Here is a 24,254-nt window from a genome sequence, read left to right as displayed (position 1 = left end):
GAGATGGACCCAATACAGGGGAGAGTTTGTGTCTCCTAAGTTGGCGATGAATCCTGGCATCGCAGTCTTGCTGTATCTCCCTTCAGGGCTGGGGAGTTTGGATGAGCCCTGGAGGGCTCCATGGGACCAGTTGAGGCACGCTCACCCCTGAGGCCAAGGCCGCACGCACTCTCTCTTGAGCCCTTCTTTAGACTCCTGTGACTCCATTGTCAAAGAGCACAGCATCCCTTTTATCCCTAATAAGATGAGTTTGAAGTGGTAGATAGGTTGGGAGTCTCTGGATTCTTGATTCTGCCTTTTATTTAAATACTAAAACAGACTTCTTAAAAAGCTGGCTTCAGGATGTGTCTGTATCATCTACAACATGAAAGCTGAACAATGATCTTTTTCTGACTTTCTAAGGGCATTTTTTGAGCAAGAAGGGCAAAAGATGGGACAGTAGTGCTGGCAAAAATCACCCAATCCCTCCTTCCCCTTTAGAGTGTGGGAGTGATGTGGGACCTCCTTTCTCCACACCACCCCCTCCCTGCACCGAGCTGTAGTACGGCACTTTCACATCTAAACTCCACCCTTGTGGCTGAAGTTTCTGTTCTGCTTCCCTCCTGGGTGTGTGCTGGCCTGGGCTGGTTGTGTATGGTGAAATTGCCATGGGTGGGGGAGTCCCCAGAAGCTGGTCTGACAGTTCTGTCCTGTACCCCTCCTGTTGAGTAGGGAATTTGGGGTGCCCAAATCCTGGCAGGTATACAGCACAAAAGGACCCATTCTTGCCTAACTCAGCTGAGAAGTGAGTTAGAGAAAAGAAAAGTTGGCTGGGTCTGGTGGGGGGTGTGGGGGGGGGAGGGAAATGGGTACCAAGACATGTGAAAGGGTATCAATGTATGTGAATTAATGCACCTTCTATCTGGCAAATATCATGTAACCCTTTTACTAATTACAATAAAAAAAATTAAAAAAATATTAAAAAAAAAAAAAAGAAAAAAAAAAGTTGGCTGGGAGTTTGGCCTAGTGGTAGAGTGCTTGCCTAGGCTGCACAAAGACCCAGGCTCGATTCCTCGGTACCACATACATAGAAAAAGCTGGAAGTGGTGCTGTGGCTCAAGGGGCAGAGCGCTAGCCTTGAGAAAAGCCTAAGGATAGTGCTCAGGTCCTGAGTTCAAGCCCCACAACTAGCAAAAAAGAAAAAGAAAAAAGAAAAGGAAAGTTGGCTAGATGTTGGCTCATGCCAGTAATCCTAGCTACTCAGGAGCCTGAGATCTGAGGACTGCCGCTAGAAGTCAGTCCAAGCAGGAAAGTCTGTGAGACTCTTATCTCCAACGAACCACCACAAAGCCAAATGTGGAGCTGTGGCCTTGAGTGTAGAGCTCCAGCCTTGAGTGAAAAAGCTAAGGGATAGCACCCAGACCCTGAGTTCAAGCCCCAGTATGGTACAAAGAAAAAATAAAGCAAAGGGACCAGGAATTTGGCCTAGTGGTAGAGTGCTTGCCTAGCATGCATGAAGACCCGGGTTCGAGTCCTCAGTACACATATATAGAAAAGCCAGAAGTGGTGCTGTGGCTCAAATGGTCGGGTACTAACCTTGAGGAAAACCCAAGGACAGTACTCAGGCCCTGAGTTCAGGCCCCAGGACTGGCAAAAAAAAAGTAAGCAAGCAAGCAAGAGTCTCACTGAAAATGGCTTTGAATGTGGAATATTTGAATCACTCCAAGTCAGTCACTTTCCAAATAAATCTCTGAGTGTAAAACCACTGAGTTTTATGGAGCCAGGAGTTTGGCCTAGGGGCAGAGAGCTCTAGCCTTGAGAAAGTCCAAGGACAGTGCTCAGGCCCTGAGCTCAAGCCCAGGAGTGGCAACAACAACAACAACACTGAGTTTGGGTCATTTGTTATTGTAGTATAACAGCTTATCCTGACACGTGAAGATCAAGTCAGGTTTCAAGAATATGCGATAAATGCAAGAGAAGGATAAAGGGGAAGCAGTGCTGAGAAGTCAGGCCAGGAATCCAGATGTCAGGGAAGAAGGACTTGAAGCTAGGTGATAAGAAATGGAACAGGGAAGTTTGGCCTAGTGGTAGAGCGCTTGCCTAGCGTGCACGGAGGCCCAGTTCAATTTCTTGGCACCACGTACATAGAAAAAAAGCCAGAAGTGGTTCTGTGGCTCAAGTGGTAGAGCTCTAGCCTTGGGAAAGTCTAAGGACAGTGCTCAGGCCCTGAGTACAAGCTCACGACTGGGAAAAAAAAAAATAGAAGAAGAAAATTTCAAGAGCCATTGTGAAGCAACATAGATCAGGTTTTGGTAACAAGTTGGAAACTATTTTGTTTAAGCTTCCATAACAACATACTCCAGCCTGTGAGTTAAACAACAGACACTGGTTTTCTAACAGTTCTGGAAGCCAGAAGTCCAAGATCAAGGTGCCAACTGAACTCATTTCTTTGGTGTCCTCTTTGTGGCTTGCAAATGGCCACTTTCTCTGCTTCCTTTTCTAGCTTTATCAGTATATGTGCACCAATGAAGAAAGAGATAGATTTCTGACATCAATTCCTCTTCTTAGAAGGATACTAATCTTGTGGGTTAGGCCTTCCTTCACCCTTGCAACCTCATTTTACCTAATTACTCCTTTAAGGGCTCTGTCTCCAAATACAGTTGTCATATGGGGGTTAGAAGTTTCGGGGAATCCTTAACGTAAAAATTTGGGAGACACATAATTTAGTATGTGAAGATTGGAACAGGAAATGAAAAGTAAAGGGGAAAAAATCCACAATCACTAGCTTAATATCACTGGAAGTTTCAATGAGTTTAAGGCCAAGATTGCAGGAGAAATTGAATCCAAGGTGTTGTAGTTGGTGACTGCCTGTGAACACTGAGTACAGGGCTCAGAGCAGGATGAGATTTCAGTCATCAGCAGGATACGAAAGGCTGCACTCATGAGTTGATGGAAACCGCCTCTGAGGATTTGTAAAAAACAAACAAGCAAACAAAACTTGGTTGTGAGAAATGGAGCCGAAACCCCATTTAGGGAGAGGTTTAGCAATATCTAATGATTGGAAAGAAGTAGAGCAAATAAAACAAAGATCTTCCCCACCCCCTCCACCAATGTGGGGAGGTGCCAGGGCCACTCAGTCGGCCTTCCAGAGAGTTCTTTTGGTCTGGTATGGCAGGCAGGCCAGGAGGAGATCTCACATGGATCCCTGGCAGCCTGGCCTGTGCTGTTCAAATGTTCCTGAATTGTTGTTATTAGTATGATGGGTCCGGCATCATTAAATGTAAGTTAGAGATCCTTTTCCAATGTTCAAACCTCATTCACACATATCCTTTCATTAACAACTCCCCCCAGAAAGCCCATAAGATAGGCATTATCTCCATCACCGAGCAGATGAGCCATTCAGAGACACAAAGGGGCAGAGAGCTAGGAAGTGGCGGAAGCAGGACTTGAATTCTGTGCTCTTGCTGGCACCCGACATTGCCTCTGTGTGTGATTCTTGGGGACTGTGCAAGATGTGGTTTTAGCACAGTTCAAGGCAGGACATGGTATCACATGAAGTAACCATTTCCTGGCTCTGCAGATCTCTTTCTTTCCTATGCACATTTCATTCTTGCAAAGTTTGGCTTTTCTCTGAAAAAGATTTGCATTGGATTTGAGAAAGGCCCCAAATAAAAGGTACACTATTTACATTTCCTCTTGTGTGAAGAGGCCACCAGTGCAACCACCACTCACTGGCGTGTCTGTGGAATCTCCATGCTCTGCAGTGGGCATCCCCTATCCCCTCAGATTCTGAAAGAGTAAATCCACATGTTTCCCTGGTGAGGTTCTCAGAGCAGGAACTGAATGTCCACCGTGGATTGTCACACTCCTGGAGGGTGCTTGCTGCTGGGTGACAGGCCAAAGCACAATGGTTCCCATTGTTCCTGTTGGCAGAAACTGACTTCTGGCTCCAACTTCACTTTCTTCTACATTTCAGTCTCCTTTAGGAGATTGAAAAACAGCTGAAGAGACGAGGTGGCTGGCTCTCACACAATAGACCCTGAGAATGCCTCCTGTTCTCTTCCAGCCATACCAAAGTAACTTGGCATGATTCTGTACAGTAGGAAAACGTGGCATGACAGAGTGACATCAGCCATTGCTGCCTTCCTCAACCCCATAGTGACAATCCCACACTGCTCTCATGTGTTCCACCAAAATCTCTCCCACAAGAAGGGGAACAGGCGTATTCTTGTCTAATCTTTAAACTAAGAAGCTAGGAAGTTTCCCAGAGGCTCTAAATCTACACTTCAAGGGCAAGTTAAGTAAAAGAAAGAAAAAGAAAAAGCATCATTTTAGCTGTTTTTGGAAATAAATGCTAGGCACCTGAAAGCTTCTAGCCATAGACTTTCCAGAGGAAAACCAAGACAGAGCTCAACTGGGGATGTGTAATGAGTAGGATGGAGGCTGTTGCTGAGATCCTGCCATTCTGGGGCCTCTGATGAGGAAGTCTGTCAGGAAAATGCACATGTGGCTAAAAGCTGCCAACTGGGTGCATTTATAGGTGCTTGTTGATCTGGCATTTTTCAAAGAACTTCCTGTCTTGGAAGTGTTCTTATGGTAGCCTGAGAGGGATCGACAGGGTAACTGGGGGGTGAGGGGGGAGATAGGCTGGGTGCAGGATCTGAAAAAAGAAGCAAAACAACCCCCCCAAAAAAAACATAGCATGGAAATGCCATCCTAAAGGGAAGCTGGAATCATGAGAAGTCATTCCATTGCCTTTAAGATTCAGAACTGCTACTGAACACTTTGAGAGTGGTAGGCGGTTCGTATATTAAGCATTTTATTTGGTTAACATTCGCACTGACCACACGATCACAACCTCTATGTTTTCACAGCCCAACCACTGGAATTCTTTCCTTTAGGCCTGGAAAGATCACTGAGTCTGTACCAATGAGCATCTATCCCTGAGCCTTCCTTTATTCTGGGGAAGCTTCTTTTATTCTGCCATGCCATGGTTTTATCCTTCAGAGCGATATAGGACAAGGCCTTGGCTGGTGAGGATGGGAGCAGGAATTTACCTTCATTTTACTTTTCCAGAGGGGGGAAAATGCTGTTCTCTATTACCATAGAACATATAACATAGGGGCCGGGAGTGTGGCCTAGTGGTAGACTGCTTGCCTAGCATGCACAAAGACCCCGGTTTGATTCCTCGGTACCACATACATAGAAAAAGCTGGAAGTGGTGCTGTGGCTCAAGTGGTAGAGTTCTAACCTTGAGAAAGCCCAAGGACAGTGCTCAGGCCTGAGTTCAAGCCCCAGGACTGGCCAAAGAGAGAAAAAAAGAGAAAAAAGAACATATAACATAGAGAAAAATGTTTTCCTCTGTTTGCCAACAACTCTTCAACTTAGTAGCTTAAAACAATAGGTATATACTATCTCACAGATTTTGTTGTTGTTGTTGGTCTTGGTGCTTGAACTCCAGTTGGGCTCTGTCTCTGAGCAATTCAGCTCAAGGCTAGCACTCTACCACTTGAGCCACAGTGCCACTTCTAGTTTTTTGGTGGTTAATTGAAGGTAAGAGTCTCACTGAGGGGTTGGGAATTTGGCCTAGTGGTAGAATGCTTGCCTAGCATGCACAAAGACCCAGGTTTGATTCCATATACCACATACATAGTAAAAGCTGTAAATTTTGGAAGTGGTGCTGTGGCTCAAGTGGTAGAGTTCTATCCTTGAGAAAGCCCAAGAACAGTGCTCAGGCCCTGACTTCAAGCCCCAGGACTGGAAAAAAAAAAAAGAAAGAAAGAAAGAAAAGAGAGAGTCTCATGGACTCTTAGTGCCCAGCCTACTGTTGAACCTCCTCAGATCTCAGCCTCCTGAGTAGCTAGGATTACAGGCGTGAGCCACTGGTACCCAGCTATCTCAGAGTTTTGTAGGGTAGAAATACCTGGTAGCTCATGGGCTCTTACAAAGGCAGCCAAGGTGTTGGCAGGGAATGTTACCTGAAGGCCTGGCCCAGGAAGGATCTGCTTACAAGCTCAGTCATGTGCTTGTTGTGGGCCTTAGTTTCTTACTGGATGTTGGCCCGATATATCAGTGTCTCACTACTGGAGCCTCTCATAACTTGTCTGAATGTGGTCAGGCAGCTAGATTCCCCAAAAAAGGAAGCCAAGAGAGCAAGAGTGTAGTGGGAGGGAGACAAGAAAGACCAAGCCAGAAACCACAGATAGTCCTTTATACTTCTCTTAGTAGTAACATCCTATCCTGAGGGGAGGCTGGACCTGTTCTGAGTTATATAGAATGACAGTTTAGGGCTGAGCCTAGTTTGGGCTTGCTTTGTTTTAGATAGCAACAGTTTCGACCTCAGTTACTCTATTTTGAGCGTAAGCACCGAAGTAGAATAATTCGTTTATACAAGTAATCCACCATTGGCAGGCACACTGGGAGGCACAAACTGACTGATAAATTATTTGAACATGCCCCTCCTCTGGGACTACAAAAGAATGAATAGCCCGAGACTGAGTTGTAGCAGGTACTCGGACCCACATCACTCAGTCAACTTATCATGAAAATTGCCAGAGGAGGCCGGGAGCATGGCCTAGTGGTAGTGTGCTTGCTTAGCATTCATGAAGCCCTGGGTTCAATTCCTCAGAACCTTATACACAGAAAAAGCTGGAAGTGGTGCTGTGGTTCAAGTGGCAGAGTGCTAGCCTTGAGCAAAAAGTGTCCAAGGACAGTGCCCAGGCTCCAAATTCAAGCCCCAGGACTGGCAAAAAAAAAAAAAAAATGCCAGAGGAAAAGACCTTGACCTCTGCCTTGGACTCCAGGAGCAGTGTAGTTTCTCCTGGCCAAGACACATAGCCCACTTCAAATTCACACTGTAAACTGCCTGCCACTCAGGTCTGCATGTGGCAAATCTGTACCCCAAACAACTCTGCACCTGAGGTTCAGAAAACTTCTCTGGTTCTCTTCAGAGACTTTACTTTGCATCTGTATATATATTTGTGGGTCATGGGGCTTGAACTCTAGGCCTGGGCATTGTTCCTGAGTTCTTCAGCTTTAGGCTCTCACCTTAACCCTGGAGCCACAGCACCACTTCCAGTTTTCTGCTCGTTAATTGGAGAGAAGAGTTTCATGGATTTTAGCTCCGGGCTAGTTTTGAACCACCACCCTCAGACCTCAGTCTCCTGAATAGCTAGGGCCATGGCGTAAGCTGTCACACCCAGTCAGAGTGCCAGCTTTGAGGGAAAAAATTAAGAGATATCACCTAGGTCCTGAGGTCAAGCCATAGTACTGGTACAAAAGAAAAGAAAGAGAGAAGTAAAGGAAGGAAGGAAGGAACACTTGAGAATGGTAAGCTCTAATTTAATATCTGTTGCCTTGTTCAGCCCTTCCAGGAATTTTTTAAACTATATATTTTATTTACTTATTTATTTATTTATTTATTTATTTATTTATTTATTTATTTGTCAGTTGTGGGGCGTGGATTCTGGTCCTGGGCGCTGTCCCTGAGCTCTTCAGCTCAAGGCTACCACCCTACTCTTTGAGCCACAGCACCACTTCTGCTCTTGTAGTGGTTAATTGGAGATAAGAGTCTCACGGACTTTAGTGCCCAGGCTGGCTTTGAACTGTGATCCTCAGATCTCAGCCTCCTGAGTAGTTAGGATTACTGGCATGAACCACTGTACCTGGCTAAAACTGGATTTTTTGTCTTTTCTTTCTTGGTATTGGGGATCGAACCCAGGACATTGCACTTGCTAGGCAAGTGCTTTACCACTGAGCTACATTCCAGCCCCCTTTCAAATATTTGTATCTGAGTGACGAATCCAGTGGGCCAGGTAGATTGTACTATTCAATCTGATGAGTTAGTTCACTTTATGTTTTATAACAAAATGCATAGACAGTTACTTATAAAGAATGGAAATTTGGGGCTGGGAATGTGACTAAATGGTACATGCTTGCCTAATATGCAGGAAGCTCTGGGTTTGATTCCTCAGTACCACGTACACAGAAAAAGCATGCAAGTGGCACTGTGGCTCAAGTGGTACAGTACTAGCCTTAAGCAAAAAAGCTCAGGGATGATGCCCAGGTCCTTAGTGCAAGCCCCAGGACTGGCAAAACAAAAACAGAAACAGAAATTTATTTCTCACAGTTCTGGAGGCTACTGAATCCAAAAGCATTGTGCCAATGTCCGTTCAGGCTCTCCATTGTGTCAAAATAAGGCCAAATTAGTCAGAGAGGCCAATCAGGAGAGCTCAATTCTCTCTTCTTTCTCTTCTTTTTCTTTTTAAATAAAGCTACGAATCCCATTTCAGGGACCCCACCTACAGGAGCTCATCTAACACTGCCTCTCCAAGGCCCCACCTCCAAATTACTAGGAAACTGGGGATTAAGTTTCTAAAGCATGTGTTTCAGGAGCCCAATTCAAACCAAATCAGACTAAGCCTTCTTGTGCATGCTGCTGGCTGAAAGATCAGGACTAGATTTAGTGCCTTCCTTTCTTTGGGTTCAGCATCAGGTAATTCTCAAAAGAGAAATGCATGGAGTTTTGCAATTCTTAAAGTGAGCAATTTTACGCAGAGATGAGCTATCAACTTCAGTAACAGTCTGGAGCGTTTCTGGGAGTGCCAAGGCCTCGTGATTACCACTGTCATGTTTTGGCATGGTTGGTCTGAGTCATCCCAGGAAGCATCCTGAAGGTCTATTCCCAAATGCTGAGGTTTGGTCCTCAAGGTTTGAGCTTCCCCTTATGACAGCGTCCAGTTCCAAGGTTCTCATTATTCAATCACGATCTTCAACTCCATCAAGAAGCCCCCAGGGTAAAGGGCTAGGGATAGGTCCAGGATTTGCCTCCGACAAAATCACCCAATACTCCTGCAGAGTTGGAATGAGACTGTAGGGGACTTACAGATGGGTTCTGGTTGAGCCAATCTGAAAAGCTAAAATCCTCAGCAAGGTTTCCTTCTTGAAAAAGTGAAAGAAGCCTACATGGAGAGAAAGTGGATTATCTAAAAGCCAACTAAGGGTTTTGCACACAGTAGATCTGAGACTGAGTGTCATCATTTGAACTGAGCTGGACTAAAAGTTGCATTCTCATATTAGTAGTCTCCCGAATAGCTCTGACACCTGGCACAGAGCTCGTTGGCCTAAGAAAGATCTAGAAGATCTACTTCCCAACCCTGAAGGGCTCAGGATGCTGGGCTCCTCAAGGAATAATAAACCAATTAACCACCACGAATTGGCCAGACTCCATTAGGATTTCAGCTTCCTTCTCTTTTCCTTTTCTTTCTCATTCCTTCTCTTGCCTGTGTTGGTCTCATAAGGACACTGAGTGATTCCAGATTCAGAGGTTCATGACTTTTTTTACCATCATAACCCAAGAGGTAAATAGGCCCTTAGAGATTATCTAGTTCAATCTCTACCCTAATTCATACATCGTCAAAGACTTGGTGGACATCTTTGCAAAAGAGAGGACACTGTGGCTCAAAGGAATCCATTTTCCTTGGAAGACGCTATGAAAACCAATTTTCCTATGGACTATCTTATTCTACAATCTACCTTCCTGAAACTCACATTGACTCTTATTTTTCCTTCTGGGACAAACCAGAATATAGCTACTCCTCTATAATAGCGTTTCAGATGTTTGAACAAAATTGCTATGAGGCAGAGTGACAGTCTAGTCAAGCACAGACTGGATTGGGGCTGAGGTCTAGATCTGCCACTATGGGTCATGAGTGACTTGGGGAAAGTTTCAAATGACCACAGAGTCCAGTGCTGGGCCCGCTGTATCTCCTCCCGCTTCTGCCTCCAGTAGCCTCACATTAGTCACTTGATATTAGCATTGTAGACGTATGTATGCCATGGAAATTGGCAAATTATACAAATTAGGTGGTTTGGAGGATTTTTGTTTTGTTTTGTCAGTTATGGGGCTTGAACTCAGGGCCTGGGCTCTGTCCCTGAGCTCTTTTGCTCAAGGATAGCACTTTAGCACTTTGAGCCACAGCACGAGTTGTGGTTTTCTGGTGGTTATTGGAGATGAGTCTCACAAACTTTTCTGTTCCAGCTGTCTTTGAACCGCAATCTGAGGACCTCAGCCTCCTAAGTATCTAGGATTCTGGGCATGAGCCACTGGCACCCTGCTTGGAGATTCTTACTTTACCAGCACGCTGCTAACCATATCTCAGTTTGATTACAATGTTCAAATAAGTGAGTACAGGTAAAGTTCGTTTTGTTCTTTTGCTGGTCCCGCAGCTTGAATACAGTCCCTGAGCTTCTTTTATTTGACTACCACTCTACCACTTGAGCCGCAGCGCCACTCCCAGCTTTTCCTGAGTAATTTATTGGAAGATGAGTCCCATGGACTTTCCTACAGCCAGTCCCCGTGTGTTCCGGCCATCCCGGCTGTGGCAGCAGACCAGTAAGGGAAGTCGTACGGACTCTCCCAGCCACAGGGGACCTGTCAGCTGCCTCCAGGTTTAGCAATGAGCCCAGCCCACACCGTGGCACTGCACATGAACAAATGTACAGCTGTTAGTTTACGACACTAACTTGTAGGTGTGGTTTCTACACAGTCACAGAAGTCTATTATGGTGATTATCAGGCCTCTTCAAGTCTTCCCTTGGCCAAGTCAAACTCTACCAGGTTCTCTGGCTGGCATCCTGGTCTTCCTCTGAGTGTGTGGGGCACCAGTGCCTGGGCTGTTCCTGGGGTGGATGTGAGTTTCTCTCCCCTTCTCAGTCTGTGCAGAGCCCTGGGGGATGTACACCCTGGATTCTGGCTCATCGCTACCATCAGAGACAGAACCTGGGCTTTTGGCACTCACAGCTGACTCTGTGAGCTCATCCCAAGCATTCTCGGTCTGCTCAGACCTCAGGCTGTGAAACTAAGCCCTCCCATCCTTACATCTTCTTAAACCTCTAAGTGTCAAATTTATAGTCATCACCATTATCTTGCCACTTTCGACTTGTTATTTCCGACTTTCAAAATCTAGATGCTAATTTGATCAAAAAATATGCAATGGTAGCATTTCTAAATGCGTCCCCTGAAGTCCGTGTGTTACAAAGGCAGCAATAGTGAGAAGTAGGGTGCTTAAGAGGTGATTGGATTATGTGGCTCTGTTCCCGTGGATGGACGAATGTCGCTGTAACAGGAGTGAGTTCATTAGCCCAGAGTGGTTTGTTATAAACTAAGTTTGGCTTCTCCCTCACCGCCCCCTCCCTCCCTCCTTCCTTCCCTGTGATGCTTTTCACCATGTTAGGAGACAACAAGAAAACACACAAGCCGCCAGCACCATAGTCTTGGACTTCCTACACGCCAAGACCACAAAGCAAAGACATTTCTGTCCATTCTAAGTTATTCATTCTGGTCGGGTGCCGATGGCTCACTTTTGTAATCCTAGCTACTCAGGAGGCTGAGATCTGAGGATAGTAATTCAAAGCCCATCCAGGCAGGAAAGTACATAAGACTCTTATTTCCAACTAACCTCCATAAAGCCAGAAGTGGAGCAAGGGCTCAAGTGGTAAGTTCTAGCCTTGACCAGAAATACTCAGGGGCAGTGTTCAGGCCCCGAGTTCAAGCCCTAGTACTGGCTCCAAAGAAACCCATACTGTGGTGTTCTATTGCAGCAGCATGAAATTAACCAAAGCAATTTCCTTACAACCATACATCCACTCCCACACCCAAAGCTGTGTCTATCCACATAGTGGCAATTAGTCGCTAGCGCACAAGCATGTCACAAAAGACAGAAATTCATTTCAGTCTTAACAGCAGCTACAGTGTCTTCCTAATTGTCTTGGTTCTCTGGCCTGCCTTCTCATTTCCTTCTCAGCTTGTCTCCTCAGTATTCCCTGTTTCAGTAGTAAAAGTACAGTTCTACTAACATAACCAAGGAGGTTTGGTTTTCTCAGGCTTTCAGCCTGGAAGTTGGGTGTCCATGCTTAGAAGTCCCACGATGCCTCCGCAATCAGTACATTTCTGTCTTTCCATTCTGCCATTCTCTGCAGAAATCATTCTCATGATTTCAAGATGGCTACCCAACTCCTAAGTGTTTTTACACACATGATTCCCCAGGAAAGAGACAGATAAGGAACAAAAGAAAAGGAAAAAGGCAAGTGCCACTGAATCTGTTCCCTTTTATTCAGAAAACAACAGCTTTCCTGAAGGTTCTGTTCAGGAGATTTCTGGGTATACTCATTAGCCAGAAATGGGTCACATGGTGACCGCAGCTGTTAGGCAATCTGAGGGGAGTGAGTATTTGTGACTGGGCACATTGCCACCCTGAAAATATTACTGAGATGCTGTTAATCAGAAAGAAATGAATAATGAACAGGGACCTAGCAGCGTTTGCCACATTCTCCCACGCATACTACAAGTTGTTATCTTTGTATGTCCAGACACATGCTGCATTTATTGAAAAAGAGTTATAGAAAACGAGATATGGCAGTTGAAAAACAAAAGCCACAAATTCCTCTTATTCCTGTAAAACAGCCCTTTCCCACCTGACTCCAAAATTCTGTCAAGAGTCTAGTTCTCAAGCTGGGAGACGTGGCACATACCACCTCACACCAATAATCCCAGCCCTTGGAAAGCTGAGGCAGGAGAATCACATGCTCCAGGTTAGTCAAGGCTACAAGAGTGAATGTCTCCAGAGTAAGACTCTGTCTCAAAACAAATAAGCAAGCAAAGCCAAACAGAGCCACAGAGTCGGTTCCTTCACTCCTTTTATCTCAGCACTCATGACTTGCTTTCATTGGTAAATTTTGCAAAAAGTGGTATTATGTCCTAGCTTGAACTTGGAGAGGCTTTTCAGCTTCCAGTCCTGCCCTCTTAGAACTTAGTACTACATATGAAGAGTGTCAGGGAAGCCTCCTTGAGGATGAGACTCCATTTATCTATCCATAGAAAAGCTCAGCCAACAGCTTGCATTGACTGTCAGATGCTTAGGTGAGGACATCTCAGCTGAATCAGCCCCATTCCAGCCTCTAGATGACAAGCACTGGCTCAGGAAGGAAAGAAGGAAGGAAGGGAGGGAGGGAGAAAAGGAGGGAGGGAGGACAAAGAAAGGAAGGAAAGTTATTCAGGAGGCTGAGATCTGAGGATCAAGGTTCAACACCAGCCAGGGCACAAAAGGACCTGAGACTCTTATCTCTAATCTCTAGAAAACGGGAAGTGGGGCTTGGCTCAAGGGTAGGGTGGTAGCCTTGAGCTGAAGATCTCAGGGACAGCACCCAGGCCGAGTTCAAGCCCCCTGACCCACAAAAAATGAAAGAAAGAAAGAAAGAAAGAAAGAAAGAAAGAAAGAAAGAAAGAAAGAAAGAAAGAAAAGAAAAAGAAAAGAAAAAAGAGGGGCCGGGAGTTTGGCCTAGTGGTTAAAGTGCTTGCCTAGCATGCACGAAGACCCTGGTTCAAATCCTCAGTACCATATACATAGAAAAAAGCCGGAAGTGGTGCTGAGGTTCAAGTGGTAGAGCTCTAGCCTTGAGAAAGTCCAAGGACAGTGCTCAGACCCTGAGCTCAAGTCCAGGACTGGCAGAAAAAGAAAAAGAAAAGAAAACAAAGGAAGGAAAGAAGGAAGGAAGGGAAATAAAAGAAAAGAGAGCCTGGGTCAAATCATTCCAGAGGCTTCTTCTGAGCTCAGTTCTCTTCCAGGGAGCAGAAGGATCAGGGAACGCTGTAGCAGAAAACAGTAAACACATACTCTGTCTAGACAGTGTAGTCCATACAGCCAGGAGAGCTCAGTGTGGTCACATGTACACTTTTGAGATGTCTTATTGTTTGGTGGTACTGGGTGTTGAACTCGGGTCTCTTCCTCACTAGGCAGGTGCTCTACGACTTGATCCACACTCCTAGCCCCTCACATTTTTCATTTCTGTTTCCTCAAAAGAACCCATAAGTCTGTGGCTCTCCTCACTTATAAATGTTGGGTTGAGTGGATCTGCAGTTTTGTCGGGTGCCAGTGGCTCACACCTATAATCCTAGCTACTTAAGAGGATGAGATCTGAGGATCACACAATAGACAAATCTGGTGACCCTTACCTCCAATCAACCAGCAAAAAGTCAGAACTAGAGGAAGGATGGCTCCAGTGATAGAGCTCTCGTCATGGGTGAAAAAGTTGAGCCAAGAGCTCAGGCACTAAGTGCAAGTTCTAGTACTGAGCCAAAAAAAGAAAGTCTATAGTCTTTTTTTTTTTTTTGCCGGTCCTGGGCTTGAGCTCAGGGCCTGAGCACTGTCCTTGGACTTTCTCAAGGCTAGAGCTCTACCACTTGAGCCTCAGCACCACTTCCAGCTTTTTTCTATGCATGTGGTGCCGAGGAATCGAACCCGGGTCTTCATGCATGCTAGGCAAGCACTTTAACCACTAGGCCAAACTCCCGGCCCCGAAAGTCTATAGTCTTATACAACAACAAATCTGTATACTCAATGTGTTCCCAAGCTTGTCAGTTACTACCATGGCAAATCTAGTCTGTGTTAGCTTTCTGTCACTGTGACACATATCTGAATTAACAACTTATAAGAAATAAAAGTTTCTCTGGGCCTGTACTGTAGCCTCAGTGCTGTGGGCCTGTGTGGTACAACACATCATAGCAAGAGCCACAGCTTAGAAAGCTATTCACCTCAAGGAAGCTGAAAGTAGAAAGAGAAAGGGCTAGAGTCCCCATATCCCCTTCAAGGGCACAATCACAGTGACCTCAACTCCTCCCACTAGGCCTCTCCTCTTAAAGGTCCCATCACCTCCCCATAGGACACAGGCTGGGAATCAAGACTTTGTAACTATAGGCCTCTGGGGGATATGCCCAATTCAAACTGCAGCAGAATCTAACAAAACCAGAATCCTGGATTCTAGGTCTTAGATTCAGCTTCTGATCTGCTCTGGATTTCCCTGCACTACTTCAACGCTGGTCCGTGGGTAACGGGGGTTGCCTCCTACCTGTGGACCCATCTCCTCCCCTCCAGACCCCTAAACTCTTCTCTGGCTTCTTCTTCCCAGGTTTTAACTGACTGCTGTGCATGCACATGCCTTCTAATAGATGAGACCTGCAGCTAAAAGTGAACCCTCCGTCAGCAGATGTTGCACTCTGCTTGGCTGATGGAATTCATGCAGATGCATCCTGGGTACCTGCGAACCATAGCAGGAGTGTTAGTGGCCAATCAGGCAAGAAGCAGAAAGAGAGGCTCTCTGGAAAATCTCTGATGGCAGATCCAGGAGGCAGCCATCCACGCCCCAGCCTTCTGCCTGCTGAAATCTCAGCCCCACTCCACTGAAATATCACTGCCTATGACACCGAGTCAAGAGAGCTGTTGACTTTCACAGAGGAACAGCAGGCAGGGGCTTGGGATTTGCTTTGTAGACTCTTTTCCTGGCCTCTTATTTCAGAAGTTAGGAGCAAGAGCCCCAGTGCTGTTCCTTTTATTGACCCAGAAAGAAAGAACCCAGGGGGTAATTCTCTGGAAAGTGCTCACCTCTTGCCTTGATTTCAGGGGATTCCATTCTAATCGGATAAGCCTTAATTTCTTGACATCTGTGATTTCCAGTCATATCCACCTGCTATGTATCATGGTCTTCCTCTCACAGGGCCTTAGCTGTTTTGTCCTTCAATTCACAATTGGGATTTCCTACCCTCTTCCTTTTGCCCTGCTAGCTTCTCCCTGCCCCCCCCCCCACTCTGTGTTGGTACTGGGGTTTGAACTCAGCATTGCCCCTTAGCTTTTTCACTGAAGGCTTACTCTCTACCACTCTCTACCAGCTCTTCTTCTGACATTTTGCTGATAAATTGGAGATAAACATTTCTTGGACTGTCCTGCTGAGGCTGGACTTCCAACTGGGATTCTCAGATCTCAGGCCTCTAACATATCCCTAAATAAAAGTCAATGATTTGGGGCCGGGAGTTTGGCCTAGCATGCACGAAGACCTGGGGTCGATTCCTCAGTACCACATACATAGAAAAAAAGCCGTAAGCGGTGCTGAGGCTCAAGTGGTAGAGCTCTAGCCTTGAGAAAGTCCAAGGACAGCGCTCAGGCCCTGAGCTCAAGCCCAGGACTGGCACCAAAAAACCCCCACAAAAGTCAATGATTTGTCATGGGATACAGTCTGCCAAGTTACACCACCCTGCTCTGGGGATACTTCTCTATGTTAAAGTGCTTTAAAATGTGAACCCAAGCCAGACACTGGTAGGTCACACCTGTAATCCTAGCTCCTGCAGAGATGCAAGGACAGCACCCAGGCCCTGGCCTGTGACAAGCTCAGGGACCACTATTTCCCTCCCTGGAACTGTGACTGTCAACATGGGAGAAGGTGGTTGAAGTTTCTGGCTACCACATCTGTCCTTCATTCACCCTGAGCTTGCAGGCAGCTTCCTTTAGAACCCCATCAAATGGGTTGTCAATGTTTTTTCTTTTGAATTGGAAGTGGGAAACTCTACGTCTACTCCTTCTAAATCTTTACCTTCTTTTTGACTCATGGTTCCTTAGCTTCAGAGGAGGAAGTGACAATTCAGGCCTGTCAAGTGACTGAGCCCCACTGGCACAGTCTTTTTTAGTCTATGCAGGTACCTCTGAGCTCCCTATGGACAACAAGCACACTTCAGAAAGGCGTGTGCTGTCTTGTTTTACTCTCCATGGACATTTTATCCTGTCTGCAGTCTCTCAGCACTCCTGACAAAAGTTCCCTGAAGATGAATTCCAAGCCAAACAGCTGGGGCTGGGCATGGTGGCTGATGTGTGAACCCAGCTACTGGGGGAGGGCGAGTAAAGGCAGGAGGATGGAAGCACGAGGCCTGCTCAGGAAAAAGCTGAAATCCCTACTTAAAAAAACAAAGGAAAGCAAGTGGCTTGTGTTTATAATCCTAGCTACTCAGGAGGCTGAGTTCTGAGGATGGTGTTTCGAAACCAGCCTGGGCGGGAAAGTCCATGAAACTCTGAACTCTAATTGACTACCAAACAGCTGGAAACAGAGCAAAAAGCTGAGGAACAGCTTCTAGGCCCTGAGTTCAAGACCCAGTACCCCCGCCACACACACACACACACACACACACAGTAAATGGATTGGAGATGAGGCTCACAGGTTAGAGAACTTGTCTAGGAAATGTGAAGTTCTGAGTTCAAATCTCAGTACCACCAAAAAAGATTCAATAGAAAACCAGTTCTCAGGAAAATCCATGTGCTTCAGAAATTGTTTTCAGTCTTATAGAGTACAAGGAAGGGAAGAAGCTATAAAGTTACAGAGTTATTTTACATTAATCAGAGGCAAAATGAGGCAGGACCAGCTTTTGAAGCAGATAACAGGCACATCAAAAGGTTTTGCTGCTGAACAGGTTCTTGTTCTTGTTTTGTTTTGTTTTTTTCAGTTATGGGCTTCAAGTTGGGGCTTGGGCACTGTCCTTGAGCCTGTTTGTGTTCAGGCTAGTGCTCTACCAGTTGAACTACAGTGCCACTTCTGGTTTTTGAGAGACTAATTGGAGAGAGGAGTCTCACCGGGAATTTTCTGCCTGGGCTGGCTTTGAACCGCGATCCTCAGATCTCGGGCTCCTGAGTAGTTAGGATTACAGATGTGAGCCACTGGTGCCTGGCCACGGAACAGGTTTTTACAAGAACACTGTTCTACCTGTGAGTCCCCAAGACCTGGCCACATGAGCCATAGCACCCCTACTCTGGTCTTTCAGAAGACTGATACAGGGATTTTGAAGTCAGCTTCTTTAGGATACTTCCAAGCTGGGCATGGTGGTACACACCTTTAATTCCAGCCCTCTGGAGACTGAGACAGGTGGATTGTGGGGTTGAGGCCAGCCTGAGCTACAAACCCTAACTTTAAAGGACCAAGGACTGGGGATATAGTTCAATGGTAGAGAGCTGTAGCCTGTTCAGGGCCCCAGATTCAATGAACCCCAATATAATAAAAAATAATAAGTATACAAAATTATTAAAGCAGGAAGCAGAACATCATGACTTTTCTGTTGATTAAAAATAAATTGGCATGAAATGGGTGGTCTTTTGAAATACCTCTGCTTTTTCTATTAAATCTAAGTTCCTTTGGGGCAGTCTGGAACTACCCACAGAGCTTAACACAATCCTTTGTACATGGGAATAGCTATTAATACTTCATAATAACAAAGAGGAGCATGTTTTTCCCCCTGGAGCCTTGAGGCCTATATTCCATTACTATTTCCCTAGCCAACCATCATCTGAAGCAGTTTACAAATGTCAGCAGGTAACTGGGGTAGGTAGGTTTCCTTCCCCAAGGTTGTCACATGACTGTTAATGGCCTGCCAAGATGGAGAGTACAGTTACCGGTCACCTCGGCTGCAGAAGGCGCTCAGACAGCCTTGAGTGGAATCCCACAGCTCACTTAATTATAAACAGCCCCTCTGTATCAATTAGTAGTGAAGCTAGCTTATCACGAAGCACTTCTCACTTCAGTTCTTCTTGAACAAAGCTGCTATTGTCTAAGCTCAGCCAGACGGGTCAAGTGGGGACAGGGCTCCCTTCTTTGGCCTCTGGCTCCTGTGGGCCTCCTATTATTGTAAGGCTAGCACTGGAGGTCTGCCTACCTATGGGTGATGCTCTCCCAGGGATTCAGGATGAAGGCCCGGAGGTAGCCTAGTGCACAAAGCCTTGGGTTCGATTTCTCAGTACCACATACACAGAAAAAGCTGGGAGTGGTGCTGTAGCTTAAGTGGTAGAGCACTGACCTTAAAAAAACTCAGGGCCAGCGCCCAGGCCCTGAGTTCAAGCCTCAGGACTGGTGAAAAAAAGGGAGGGAAAAAAGAGCTAGGATGGAGAACGATGGGGAAGTTCCCTCTGTGGTCCTGGTCCAGGCCATTCTATTAGCACCTGGAACAGGATTAAATATTTACAGATACGTCCCAAATAGTCGTTTCTGTCACCCAGGATCCTCCTGACAGTAGCTTGCCAGGAGGATAGCGATTCCTATGAAGATCTTGCTGTGGCAACTCAGATTCATCCGTTATGGCAGAGCTTCCTAGAGTCTGATGTGTGTGTGTGTGTGTGTGTGTGTGTGTGTGTGTGTGTGTGTGTGTATGTGTGTGCGTGTGTCCATGTGTGTGCGTGTGTGTACACTCCAACATGGGGGCTTGAATTCAGCCTTATACTCTGACTTAGCTTTTTCCACTCAAGGCTGGCACTTTACTACTTGAGTCACAGCTCCACTTCCAGCTTTTTGGCGGCTCATTGGAGATAAGAGTCCCAAGTACTTTTCCGCGTGGGCTGGCTTCACACCATGATCCTCAGATCTTCGCCTCCTGTGTACCTAGAATTATAGGTATGAGCCACCACAGCCCAGAAAGTTTCAGGGGTTTTTTGGTGGGGAAGGGTCATGGGGCTTGAACTCAGCCTAGGTGCTGTCCCTGAGCTCTTCAGCTCAAGACTACCACCCTACCCCTGAGCCTAGGTGCTGTCCCTGAGCTCTTCAGCTCAAGACTACCACCCTACCCCTGAGCCTGGGTGTTGTCCTTGAGCTCTTCAGCTCAAGGCTACTGTCCTACCCTTGTGCCAAGCCCCACTTCCTGTTTTCTAGTGGTTAATTAATCAGGTCCTTTTGTGCCTTGATCCTCAGATCTCAGCCTGCTGAGTAGCTAGGATTACAGGCATGAGCCACCACGCCAGGCTCCAGAAAAGTTTTTTGTTCTGTTTTGCTTTGCTTGTGTTCTATCCTGGGCCTTGAACTTAGGGACTAGGTGCTGCTCTTTAGTCTTCTCACTCAAGGCTGGAGCCTCCCCATTACCTTTCTTCCTTGATAGCCGACCCCCAATGTGTAGCTGGCACACAGAAGACAGAACACCTTCTCACCTCCCTCGCCCACACCCCTGCTCTAGCTGGTGATGCCAGTGGAAGTGGTATGTGGGTGGAAAGCAGGCTGGCCAGGAAGGAGGGGATGTGTATGCCCAGCGCTGAGAGGCTGGGAAAGTAGGTAGAAAATACCAGGCCCACAGCTTCAGGAAGCCAAAGTCCAGACTTCATTTTCATGAGAAAAAGGTAGATGTCTATCTTGTTCATAGCATTTGGGGGTGGAGGATGCGATCATGAGAAGCTGAATCTAAACTCTCATTCGCAGCTGGGTGGAACATGGAGTTGCTTGTCCCAAGAAGTCAACTTCAGCCTGAAGCTTGGAAGACTTCTGGATGGAGTATGTACCCCATGAATTACTTTCCTAGTGATGGACCAGTCCTTGTGGCCAATGCAGGAGCAGGCAAGGGACAGGGGTGTCGATTCCAACAAGAGAGGAATCCTTAGGGAATACCCCACTGTCACCTAAACACTGCATGCCCAGGGTAAGTCCCTCACATGTGCTAAAAATGCAATAGAGGGGAAAGAAAGCCTCTATTGCAGTCAATATAAAAACAAAAAGATCAGCTGATCAGCCATCTGCTTGCAGAATTGAAAGTCTTGGGGCATCACAAATGTCAGCAATGTCTTCGGGCTGTCTTCTCTCAAACCCCTTTCTTCTAGATGGCCCCAGAGGCTGCCATATTGGAATATGTTAGCAAGCCCTGTTTCTAGTAGAGCAAACATCCTGGAACTGGCCTTATTTGACTGTCTTGGGTGGGCAGCCATCCTTGATGATATGTCACAAAAAAAGCAGGGCAATGCTGAGTAGTCAAAACAGCATAGGTTTCCTGATATGATGCCCAGGGCACTTGGATTTCATAAATCCAGCCCAGGAGGCAACCTAGCCTGCTCTTTTCAGTGCTATGTACTGGAAAGACACAAGGAACAGAGAAGAAGGCAAATTAGAGGAGAAGGAAAGAAACTATTTCCCCCACCAAGTTCGGTGTCAACTGTATCTGGGTTAGGCAAAGGAGATGCCAAGAGTGTGGTGACATATAGTATAAAGAGCAAGGGTTTAGAAATGGATCATCTATAGTATCTACTACACTACTTCTGTATTATACTCACTCCTGACTCACTCCTGTATCTGGGCTGGCCCTTAGAACACTCATCCTTAGGAAGCAAGCCGTGCTTTTGTGCACATCACAGACGAGGAAGCTAAGACAGACAGGCCTTGAGCAAGACTCCCTATCTCTAAGACAATCCTGCCACCATGCTACCTGCACTGGTATGGAGGGAGGGCAACTGGGCCAAGGCTGAAGCGTGGTGGATTCTGCCTACTTCTTCAGCCTGGAAAATACAGTAGAGTTTGGCCTCCACCATTATCTGAGCCTTGGCAAGCAGACATGTCCACCAGAAGAGGAAGGAGTATTCTTTTCTCTGCTCCTGCCACACTGGGTGGTTGGGTGCTTTAGACTTGAAACGTCTAGGAGTTTAATTTATCTGCCATTTATAGCTGAAAATCTAGAATGGCCACTTTCTAACACCCTTTCTTAAGTCATTTCCCCAAATTAATTAAGATTACAGTCATCTCCAGGAGATCAAGACTGGAGACCATCTTCGATCCAACCTAGAGATGTTTATTCTCATGGACTAAACCAAACATAATCCATTTTTCCCTTTTAATCAAGACCAGAAGTCTCTTAATATTCAAATTTCATAGACCAATAGAATGTGTACCACAGAGTTAAATATAATAAATAAGTCATAGTGACAAATATTAAAGGTATTACAACACAAAAGCATCAGAGACAGCACCAAAATTTTGCTGAGGCCACCATTTAATGAATCCAAGTAGTACATATGGCATTGGTTACATCTGGTTCCCAGCCAGAGGCATGAAAGCCAGCGTTTATGGGAGAGCCAGGAGGAGAAGCTGCCAAGTCAGGCCACAGAGCAAGGATTGCCCTTCCCTCCCATACTGTGTCACTCAGGTCCCGGTGTCACACAGTATGCCTATCACCCAACTTGACCCTGCACCCACTCCACTCTCAGAATATGGCATTGCGAGATTCCTTCTTTCTTCTGTCAGCTTTGGGGTTTGAATTCAGGGCCTTGTGCCTTTTCAGCTTGCATGTTTGTTTGCTTAGCTGGTGCTCTACTTAGTTGAGCCATGCTTCCAGTTCTGCTTTTTGCTGGTTAATTGGAGATGGAAGTCTCAAGGAATTTTCTGCCCCTCTGGCTTTGAACCACAGTCCTCTGTTCCTGAATAGCTAGGATTACAGATCTAAGCCACAGGCACCTGTTCGTTCATTTCCTGAAAATGTTAATGTTGCTTAATTCTTTGTAGAAGCTGTGGCGTGCTTGTGGAGAAAATGAATGAATAATCAAGCAAGATGAATAGAAAGAGACAGGGAAAGGACAAGGAAACTTAATTTGCTAGAAAAATCCTCTATGGTCCTGGAGGGAGTTGGCTGAACAAAAGGCAATTATGGTTTATTCCAAATGTTCCTCACATTTTTAATTAGCTCGTAATATTTGCACATATTTACAGGCAGCATGTGATTATTTCAACACATGTATACAATGTGTAATAATCAGATCAGAATAGCATAAACCATCACTTCACCTAGTTAGCTTTTTTCTGTGTATTGGTACTGGGTCTGGGCATTGTCCCTTAGCTTGTCTGCTCAAGGCTGGTGTTTCGCCACTTAAGCCATACCTCTATTATTTACTTTTTGCTGGCTAACTTGGAGATAAGAATTTCATAAAGCTGGGCAGTGGTGGCTCACACCTGTAATTCTAGCTACTCAGGAGGCTAAGATCTGAGGATTGCAGTTCAAGGCCAACCCAGGCACAAAAGTCCCTGAGACTCTTATCCCTAGTTAATCCTCAGAAATGCGAAGTGGTGCTGTGGCTCTAGTGGTAGAGTGCTAGTTTTGCACTAGAGTGCTAGTCTTGCACTAAAGAGCTCGAGGACAGTGCCCAGGCTCTGAGTTCTAGTGAAACCTGGTTTAAACTGGAAACCGGTTTAAAGTGGCATTGTAGTGCAAGGAGTAGGTCACTAACCTTGAGCTGAAGAGCTCAGGGACAGTGCCCAGGCCCACAGTTCATGCCCCAAGATGGATTTAAAAAAAAGAGAGAGTTCCACAGACTTGCCTAGGCTGGCTTTGAACCAAGACCAGATTTCAGACACCTGAGAAGCTAGGATTATAGGCATGAGCTACTGGCACCCAGCTACATTTTTTTATGTCTTTTTTTTTTTTATGTGTGGAAACATTTAAAATCTTGCTTGCTGTTTTTAAGTATTTAAGTAACTGCTGTCAACCATATTGTGCTATAGAACATTAATCTTCCTATCCATCAGCTCCTCTGTACTCATTAAAATCATCTCCCATGCCAAGCACCAGTGTCTCACACTTACAATTTTAGCTACTCAGGAGGCTGAGATCTGAGGACTGTGGTTTGAAGCCAGCCTGGGGAAGGAAAGTTTATGAGACTCTTACCTCCAATTAAAAGCTGGAAGTGGAGCTGGGGCTCAAGTGGTTGAGTGCTAGCCTTGAGCAAAAATGCTCAGGGAGGCCAGACACTGGGGGTGGCTCACGCCTGTAATCCTTGATTACGCTTGAGATCTGAGGACCTTGGTCCAAAGCCAGCCCTGGCAAGAAAGTCAGTGAGACTCTTATCCCCAGTTAATCATCAGAAATGGGAAGTGGTGCTGTGGCTCTAGTGGTAGAGTGCTAGTCTTGCACTAAAGAGCTCGGGGACAGTGCCCAGGCTCTGAGTTCAAGCCCTAGGACTAGGAAAGAAGAAAGAAAGAAAGAAAGAAAGAAAGAAAGAAAGAAAGAAAGAAAGAAAGAAAGAGAAAAAGAAAGAGAGAGAAAGAAAGAGAGAGAGAAAAGAGAGAGAGAGAAACGAAAGGATGAAAGAGAAGGGAAGAAGTTTACTATTATGCCACTCTTCGCTTCTCTGCCATCCCCTTTCTCAGCCTCTTCGTATGAGAAATTCATTGGTCTTTCTGGGTCTGGCTTATTCCATCTGCCATATTGCTATCTTATAGTTTTATCCATGTTGTGGCAAATGACAGGACTTCATTCTCTCTTGCAGCTGAAGAGTATTCCATTATGTAGGAACAGTGCACTTTTTCTTCTTCTCATGCTGAGGATTGGAGTTAGGATCTCTGAATGTGAGGCAAGCTCTCGATTAGTGAAAAGCATGCCTTGCTCTGCTCCTTTGTTTGGTGGTGTTTAGGCAAGTGCTCTACCACTTGAGCCACACCTCCAGACAATTTTGCTTTTAGTAATTTTTTTGCAGAGTATCTCCTGTTTATGCTCAAGCTGGCTTGAACCTCAGTCCTACTTACGTTTCCCCATAGATAAGTTCATGCTTATCACAATATACCCAGCATTTATTGATTGAGATGGGAGTCTTTCAAACTATTTTCCAAGGGTCTCCTCCAACCATGATTCCCCTAATCTCTACCTCTCAAGTTCCTGCTATTACAGATGTGAGACACTGC

At 45.8% G+C, this 24,254-nt stretch overlaps 1 long non-coding RNA gene across 1 annotated transcript in view; it reads right to left on the bottom strand.

Moving 5' to 3' along the window:
- The window catches only part of LOC150055115 (uncharacterized), a 43,948-nt gene that overhangs the window by 4,675 nt on the left and 15,019 nt on the right, over nucleotides 1-24,254 (bottom strand). The gene's annotated exons all lie outside the window — the stretch shown is intronic.

Source organism: Megascapheus bottae, chromosome 14, assembly GCF_031878675.1.
Source record: "Megascapheus bottae isolate mThoBot1 chromosome 14, mThoBot2.hap1, whole genome shotgun sequence".
Classification (NCBI taxonomy): Eukaryota; Metazoa; Chordata; class Mammalia; order Rodentia; family Geomyidae; genus Megascapheus; species Megascapheus bottae.
This window is presented reverse-complemented; position numbering and strand designations above follow the sequence as displayed.